The following is an 8,241-nucleotide window of genomic DNA, read 5'->3' on the forward strand; positions in this document are numbered from 1 at the left end:
TTTCAACAAAGTTCTAATATTAAAGAGTTGCAGGATGACAATGAAGATGTTTTCCAAGTAAAAAATCACCAATAAAATACTGCTGAGCTGACAACAAGAGGATATAGCATAAGAAAAACAGTTACCCTTATACGGAAAGAGGCAGAGAGGACCTCATATTAGCACATAAACTCTACAAAGGATGGATTCTGTGGTTTCTTGGAACACATAATTTTGACAACGCGTGCAAGTCCACAGGTGGTAGTTTCAAGAGAAGAGGAGTTTCCAAGGTGAGAATGGTAAACTGAACTGAGCTTTCTCATTTTGGTGATCACAAGGGTCCTCCCACCTGGGGTGAAAGGAGTATGCTAATTGACCATCCCAGGACATCCAGCCTGGGCTTTATTCATGAATGCACCTAGTCCCTCTTGTGCTCTGAAAAAACAGGTTCCAATAGTGCGTTCTTTACTTATTGGTCCTGAAACCTTTATTGCTCATACAAGCACTCCATATTTATGAATACAAATGGTTACGGGTAGACTCTTGATTGAGTGGAACAAGTTTTTTTGTATCTGGAAATGTGAACACTAAAAAGAACCTGAGGCCTTCATTCAAAAGAGGGACAAGCATTGGATAATCCAGGAGCAGCTAGAATTCTGGGGAGAGACAGCCTATTGAGGTGGAAGAAGGGCAAGAAGAAAAGGAAGAAATGAAGAAGGTAGGATATAAGGGAAGGGAAAGAAAAAGAATATAGACAGAGACATAAATGTCTCTCATCCACAAAGCTGTGTGACAGCTGCCCCTAATCCCTTGTTCTCTGTGAAGGCACTTAGTCTAAATGCAGGGTCCCGCAGAGACTTGGGGTTGCCAGGCTGCTCCAGCCACGGAGGCCTTATCCTCTCTCCACCTCCACGGTGCCACCCACCCAGATTCCTTTCTTGTCAAACTTGTTTCCAGTCACCCAAGCCCTCTAGTCTGTGACCTCTTGGTCAAACTGTCTGTTACCCAGGACACAAATAGATCGAGGGTGTCAGATAACATGGTAATTTGGTGGGGGAGAAGACAGTTTGAGTGAACGCTGCAATACCCTTTACAATACTCCTCTCCCCAACCACCTGCACTTTTAAAAGTAAATGCACTTTCGCCACCTATGTTTCTCTGTGTCTCTAAGTCACCAAAGGGCAACTGAGTGTGATTCATACCTCCTCTTTTTATTTATTTGCTTTGATGTGCTCATTGTCTCTCTGGAGCTAACAGGTGGAACATTTGAGTCAATTCTATTTTTCTTGGGGGAGTTGGGTAACACAAAGTTGGGTGATGACAAAGTTGGGCTGTATTGCTCTACAGGAATGGCATAGAACATTGTGTGCACAGAAGTTAGAACAGTGACACTACATGAAGTGATGGGCACTCTGTAACCACATCTAAAACTCAAAGCCATTTTCTCCAGGATCTAACCAAACAATTGATAATGTCCAATTAATACACGTATGCAGTACTCATCACATGCTTGATGCCTGCTGAGTCTCTGAAAAACTTTGTTCACTGCATGTCTGTGCTGCCACCCTCCATCCCCAGCCAGAAATTCTCAGGATTACTACACAGGCTGTGAACTCATTGAAGCAGCAGCAGTGGCCTTTGAAGAAGTTAAGACACGACCATGAGCATAAAGGAATGATGCAGAGTTTATTCCAGACATGTACGCCACCATGGCCACTTTCTCGCACCCCTAAGTTCAAAGAGTTGGGTGAATGCTGTAAGCAAAAATTCTGATGCTTCAATGAACAGGTCAGAGGTAGGTCCATGTTGGGGGTGGGGTGGAGGATGTAACCTGTCCCAAAAAAAAAAAAAAAATACTGAGACATTATTATGGGCAAGTCACTGCATTTTAAACAAATCAACTATTTTGCATAAGAAACAAATAAGCCAATCTTCTTAAGAAGTGCAAGAATTGTTCTGCATGTTGGTTGGCAATTCCTGAACTCTCTATGTAAAATCACATCTCTCTCTTGCTTGCACACACCTTGTCTTTTCTTGAGTGGGGGCGGGGGGTGCGGAGGATTAGGCAGAAGGAGAGAGACAGATACAGAGATGGCATCACCTCCCTATTCAGGAATTTGCTGAGCGCTTGAGTCACTAATGTTTCCAGGTGAGGGCAGGAGAACTCAGGCGGTGCACGTCTTGAACTCTTCCTTCAGCTGTTAGCTTTTCCGAAGTTCTGTGTATTTGACCGGGCACGTGGGCCTACCACACAAGTCAGTGCAGAAGTGTCATTGTTACTTTCGATTACTCATGTTTAAAGAAACAAATAGGTCAGAGTCGAAAAGAGGCAGGGCCCTGGCCAGTGGGGGGTGGGGTCCGACGGGAGCCTGGGATTTCAGCGAGACCACAGGCCAGGTCTTGCGCGGGGTCTCAGCCCCCGGGCCAGGTCGCGAGCCCATTGGGTCGCCCACCACGTGCCTCCCCTCCCGCTTCAGGCCTGGACCCGGGGCTCCTGCTGCCACTCCCTACCCAGCCAGCTCTGCCTCCTAGGATCCCGCCCCGAGCGCCGGCGACGCGTCTACTCGGTCCTGTGGACAGCTGCTTCTCCTAGACTGCAGGGGCCTCCACTAGCCTTTATAAGAGATGAAAAGTTGTTCCAGACCTACGTCAAACGTAAGCGGACAGGAAATTCGCTTGTTAGAAGCCCTTAACCTCAGGCTATGCAAGGAGAAAGGTTGGCTCGGTAAACTCCATCCCTCCAGGCCCCCATCCGTCCTCAGCTGCCTGGAGCCAAATGAATGGGAAGTGGCCGACAGAAGAGTCGGTACATTGGGCCGGGGACACGGCCAGGACTGCTCTAGACGCAGAGATGGCCATAAGTCTTCTCTCCCAGGATCAGATAGATGATTCATTTTTATATGTAACGTTTTACCCCACTCTATAGCTCGGGCCGGTTAATGTTCAACCCCCAGGCTTCGAGAGGCAGCTCGCAGGAGGCAGGCAGGAATGACCCACTCAAGGTATATGGCCGCTCCGGAGTGAAGGCGCAGAGTCCCAAGGGAGGGTGAGAAAAGATGTGGCGGGGGCCTCCTCTGGCGCAGGACTGTCCTCGTGGACTCTTGAAAGGGCAGAGAGGCGGTCGCATCCGCGGCCCTGGCCCAGCGCGCGTCCCTGGAGGCAGAGACAAGGCCTTGTCCCGGCGGGGTCCGGACCGCCCACGAAGCAGTGGCGCGTGCGGGGGCGTCCGGAGAGCAGGCGCGAGGGAGGGCGCTTTGTCCCAGCTGGACCCCGAGGGGGTTTCGATGTCCAGCCTGGGGCTGTGGACGCTGGCGGGAAGTGGGGGCGCGGCGGCAGCTGCAGATTAGATTCCGGTTTTGCTGTCCAGAGGGAGGTGCAAACGCCGAGTGCGGGGACCCAACAGGGCGACCCCGGAGGTGCGTAGGTGGCCCTCCGGGTTCCCGCTTCTCCAAGCGCCTCTGAAAATACCTTAGGGTAAAGGGAGGCAGAACGTCTTACCACCGCTCTTCCCTCCATGTCACCGGCCAAAAAATGAACATTAAGATAAAGCGGCTGTCTGGTCAATGGAAAGCGGTAGGACGCGGTTTTAGCCGAGTCACGGTTCAGGCGGCCAATGAGGCTCAAGGGGAAGCCTCCCGTGGGGGCAGCTCAGATGGAGCGGCTGCACCTTGGGTCATTTTAAGAGCTGGGCGCGTGGCCCCCCTCCCCTCCCGCGGAATTCATGATCCAAAAGGTCCCGGCCAGCTGTCCTAACTGCCTTTTTCTGGCTCTTGGAGGTTGACAGGGCTACCCCACTACACAGGGGAAGGAGTTTCGGGGCTGGGAAGCTGGAGCCGGGAGCTGCAGCCCAGCATCTGCAGGAGGGCTCCCCCCGCCCCAAGAGAGATAAACCAAACACCGCCTCATCAGATAAGAACGACGCCCTCGATTTCACGGATTTCAAGCAGGGGTTGGAGGCACTGAGGTCAGTAGAGTCCTGTGAATGAACATCACCCGAGGCCCAGCTCCCGCAGAAGAGGGTTTTTATTTTATTTTCTTTTGTTTGGTATTATTTCATTTTCTAACACAATGATCTTTAGTCTGAAGCCTTGGTCTCTGGCAGGCAAAGCCCCTTCTTTAGCGCTGGGGATGGTCTGCAGGGTCCCACCTCTGTCCACATCGGTGCCCCACGCTCTCCCCGTCTCCTCTTTCCCCCGCGTCCGCACACCTCGGGATGAAGCTGTCAAAGAGACTCATGATCGACCAAATTCAGGCAGTCCAGTGAAGTGACACCCGACAAGGCCCTGTCAGTCCGTCCAGGAGGACAGAGAAGGAGGCCATCAGGCTTAAATTGGGTGCAGCAACCTCACCGTGATAACTGCCTAGAGAAGCAGAGTTGCCGGTGCTGTTGACACAAGCAGAGTGGGGGGACGCGCCCAAGAATTGGGCGCCACTAGTCTGAGTTCCACGTCACATTCGATCTGCTGTCGCACCTCTTCCTCAGGGACAGCAGGGACGACTCTAGGTGTCATCTTCCCAGAACGAGGAGGATAAACGTTCCTGCCCAGAACAGCGTTCGAGGGGGTCCCGCGGTGCTGCAAACTGGGGGTGGAGGCGGAGAGGTTTTGCTACTCCTGGAAAGAGAGAGGAAGCATTGGGAGAGCGAGTCTCGGGGTTCTAAGAAAACCACCCCAGGCCTTAGGTGGGTACATCAGGACTCAGCATTAGCGCATCATTTTCTAAGTTGCTAGATTAGGGAAACAAAACAAAACAAAACAAAAAGCAGAACTTTGGCTGTGGACAAAGAAAACAGAACAGGAAGAGGGTAGGGAGAGAAAAAGAGCGAGCAAGAGGGGGAAAAACACCTTTAACATTTTTGCCAGAAGATGATGGGCGAACTAGATCTGGAAAGATCCATCAAAGTCACAGGGTACGGACACACACCCTGCTCAGGCAGGACCCAATGAGTCTGATCTTAGCTCTTCTGAAGGTAGAAAAGAAAAAGGGGGTGGGGGGGAGGCAATCTCCCTGCACTACCACCCCGATGTAAACATCTTTACCATATATTCATTAAAAGTTTTAAAACTGTTTTATAAAAATTGTAAGGAATTTAGACGGTTGTTTTAGCCATTTTTTTTCTGCTAAGTTAAGCTTCAAGTATCCACTGTTTTCCACAACTGCCACTGAATTGTTAACAATGCATCATTGCAAAAGGAGTAGCAATCATTTTTTAAAGGTAATTAGGTAGAATTAAATACATCTTCAATGGTATTTTATTTCTTTCAGATTCTTCTTTAATCTTAAAACAAAATCTAAAACTGACATTTACATAAAATGCATAAAATACACTGCACAGCAGTAAATGAAGTTGAGCATCCCAAACACGATAAATTCTGGTTTCTGTCTTTTCGGATAGAAGGTCGACAGCGAGAAGGCCTCCCTAGGGGAGGAGGCGGGTTAGGGCAGGAGGAGGCAAGGATGATAAACTTTTAAGATTAGAGTCACATTTTCCCGGTTTCATCTGCTAAAACCTAAAAGGTTTTAGAATCGTGTTTGTACTTAACCCATTGTTTTTTTTTTTTTTAAATCTCATCTTGAATTAAGGTTTTCTCAAGTTTGGTTAAAATGCCATTGTTTGGAAGGCTGGGGGAGGAAAGGTATGTTTAAAAATTCCTTCTGAAAACCTGCTACCAGAAATTTCTCCCGTTTACTCCGCGACCTCTCGTCCCTCAGCCAGCCACGTTTCTAGCTTCCCGGTGTGCTTGGATTAACTGCAGTTTGCCGGGGGGTTTATAAATCAATCAATAGGGAGTCTATATTCATAAAGGCCTCTGATCTGATTACAACCCCCTCCTTTTTTCCCTGTCTTGAAAAAAGTGAAGTCGGAGAGTCAGGGATTCCCTGCGTAGCCTGCCTCGACTGTGGGCTGCCGGAAGGGGGGAGCCCCGGCGACGGCGGCGGGGGCGCCCGTGGATTAGGATGTGGATTGCAGGACAGACCTTTGTTTGGTCACATTCAGGACGGGGGTGGGGGTGGGGGGAGGGTTGTCCTTCGAAATCGCGCTGGATTTTTATAGACTTGCCTTAAAAGGGTTCGCTACTCTTCACAGGGTTAATTTATGGGGCTTTCGAGGAATATTGGTACTTTTAAGACGCTGTTTATTATTTTCCCACTAATTTTTTTGTTACACTCCTGAAAGGACTCCCGGGTTTCAGCACCTTGTAGGAAGAGGGTGGGGGGGGGGGGGGAGAAAGAGCAGGGCAGGGAGTTGAAAACGAGGATTTGCCTCTTCATCAAACCGCTTATGCGGCCCAGGCTTCCAAATATATTTTTAAAATTTAAATCTCTAACCAAGTTGTAGACCCTGAAACTCGGACTTAGGAAGTGGGAGGAAACTAAACAAACGTGAGCTGTATACACCTTTCCACAGGGCTCCACCAATCTGAATTTGGTATTAGGGGAAGGTTTGAAGCCTTGGAAAAAATTTAAAGTGTTTTAAAAACAAAATAAAAACACCAGGATAGGCTGGAGACAGTGAGAGGAGAAAAGGTGAGAGGAACAGGTGTGTGTGTGCGCGTGTGGGAGAGTGGGAAGCCCCTAGACCTCATCGTCTGCGCTGGGGTCCTGCCCCAGGCCAGGCCACCCTCTGAGAGCTCAGGACGTCGGTAGGCTAAGTTCAGTGAGGCCTGGGCTCCTGGGGCCTAACCTCAGCTCACCATTTTTGAACTCAAGCGGGGGAGGTTGGTGTTCATGCTATAGATTACGTTAAAGGCTCCTTAAGCACTTTAATACACAACTAGCTCAGAAATCATTAAGAGACCTAGAGAAGGAGAAAAAAATACCCTCACACTCACCGGTAATCAGTGTTGACATGCAGCAAAAATCGATTGAGTGGAACCGAGGTAGTGGATGCAGCCATGGTTGGAGGGGGGACCCGCGTGGGAGCGGGAGGGCGAGGGGACCGATTGCCCCGGCACTGGAACTAGGCTTCTCTCGCTCCAAGGGAAAAGGGACGGGCGGCCTGGCTGGCCAGCAGGGATGGAGTGGGGGAAGAAAAATTATTTCTTCTGGAAGTCCAGGGAAAGGAGTTGAGGTGAGAGAAAGGGTTTCTCGCTGGTCCCAAGTCTCCGCCCCCAGCCTGCACCACTCAGGTCGAGGAAGTGACAACTCTGCCCAAACCTCCACTTCCATTTTTTGTTTCCTGCAGATTGATTGATTTCTTCGCGTCGAGTTCTATTCCAGCAACCAAACTAGGCCGAGATCCACCTCCTCCCCCCAGCGATCCCAAGTCACTCTCCGACCTGCAGGAGACGAGAATCCTCCCAGCAGGTCTCGTTAGCACTTCCAGCCCCCATCCCCATATCCCCTCATCCAGCTTCTTCCCTCCCTCCGCCTCGCCCCTCCCCGCTGCCTACCAGGCAGAGGCAGGGGAGGCTGAGACCGATGGGCCCCGCGGTTCTAGAAGCCAAAGTCCGCCCTTGGGGACCGTTTTCCCCTCCACTGCTCTCAAGTGAACAACAAGGGACAGAGGTGACCCTCGTCCAAAGGGCTTTTATCTATCCCCCCCCCCCCCCCGCCGCCGCGTGATCCCTCCGCTGCAGGTCGGAGGCAGAGCTTTAAAAAGAAAGAAGAAAGAAAGTTAATGTGCGTTGAGCACTGATCTTAAATCGGGGACATTATCTGCGATCTCCTTAAGTGGCAGCAGCAGTTCCTTGCAGAACAAAGACTCAGTGTCTGAGCTCCAAAAGCTTCTAGGTGAAGTTTTAGTCAGATAAAAGCAACCTAAGCGCAAAAACACAGGTTTTCTCGGCCGGCTCCAGAAAACCAGCGGCTGCTTTTCGCTCTCCCTTCCCCAGCTTGGTGTTTGTCTTCGCCCACTTTATGTGTGTGTGTGTGTGTTGGGGGGGGGGGTGTTGACAAAAATAACAAAAGACCGCGGAACTTCCCCCCCCCCCCCCCCCCCCCCGGTCCCCAACGACGATCCTAGTGCCAAGGTAATAAATTCTTTGGGACTAAATTGTATTTGCTACTATTTGTTACAAAATCAGATTTCACATTAAAAAAAAAAAAAAAAAAAAAAAGCTGAAAACCACCGATAAAGGAAGAGCGGGTGCTTAAAAGTTCTTTTGAACACTCACACCGACTTCATTCCCCGTTTAGATGTCAGAGGATGAGAGGGAGGGCCAGGGCTGTAATTCATCTTGATTTGCTTCATTGTCCCGCAGTTTGCAAACTATAATCCTGTATAATTTCAGGAACAAGCAGGTTTAGAATTAATGGGTC

The 8,241-nt window shown here is 49.9% G+C and overlaps 1 long non-coding RNA gene across 1 annotated transcript; it reads left to right on the forward strand.

Annotated features, from left to right (window-relative positions):
* The first annotated feature begins 2,221 nt into the window (after positions 1–2,221).
* On the forward strand, positions 2,222–5,067 carry LOC134385617 (uncharacterized). The gene is made up of 2 exons (XR_010024420.1): positions 2,222–2,634; positions 3,756–5,067. It is a non-coding gene; the product is annotated as an uncharacterized LOC134385617 (long non-coding RNA).
* Positions 5,068–8,241: the final 3,174 nt, after the last annotated feature.

Source organism: Cynocephalus volans, chromosome 9 (assembly GCF_027409185.1).
Source record: "Cynocephalus volans isolate mCynVol1 chromosome 9, mCynVol1.pri, whole genome shotgun sequence".
Classification (NCBI taxonomy): Eukaryota; Metazoa; Chordata; class Mammalia; order Dermoptera; family Cynocephalidae; genus Cynocephalus; species Cynocephalus volans.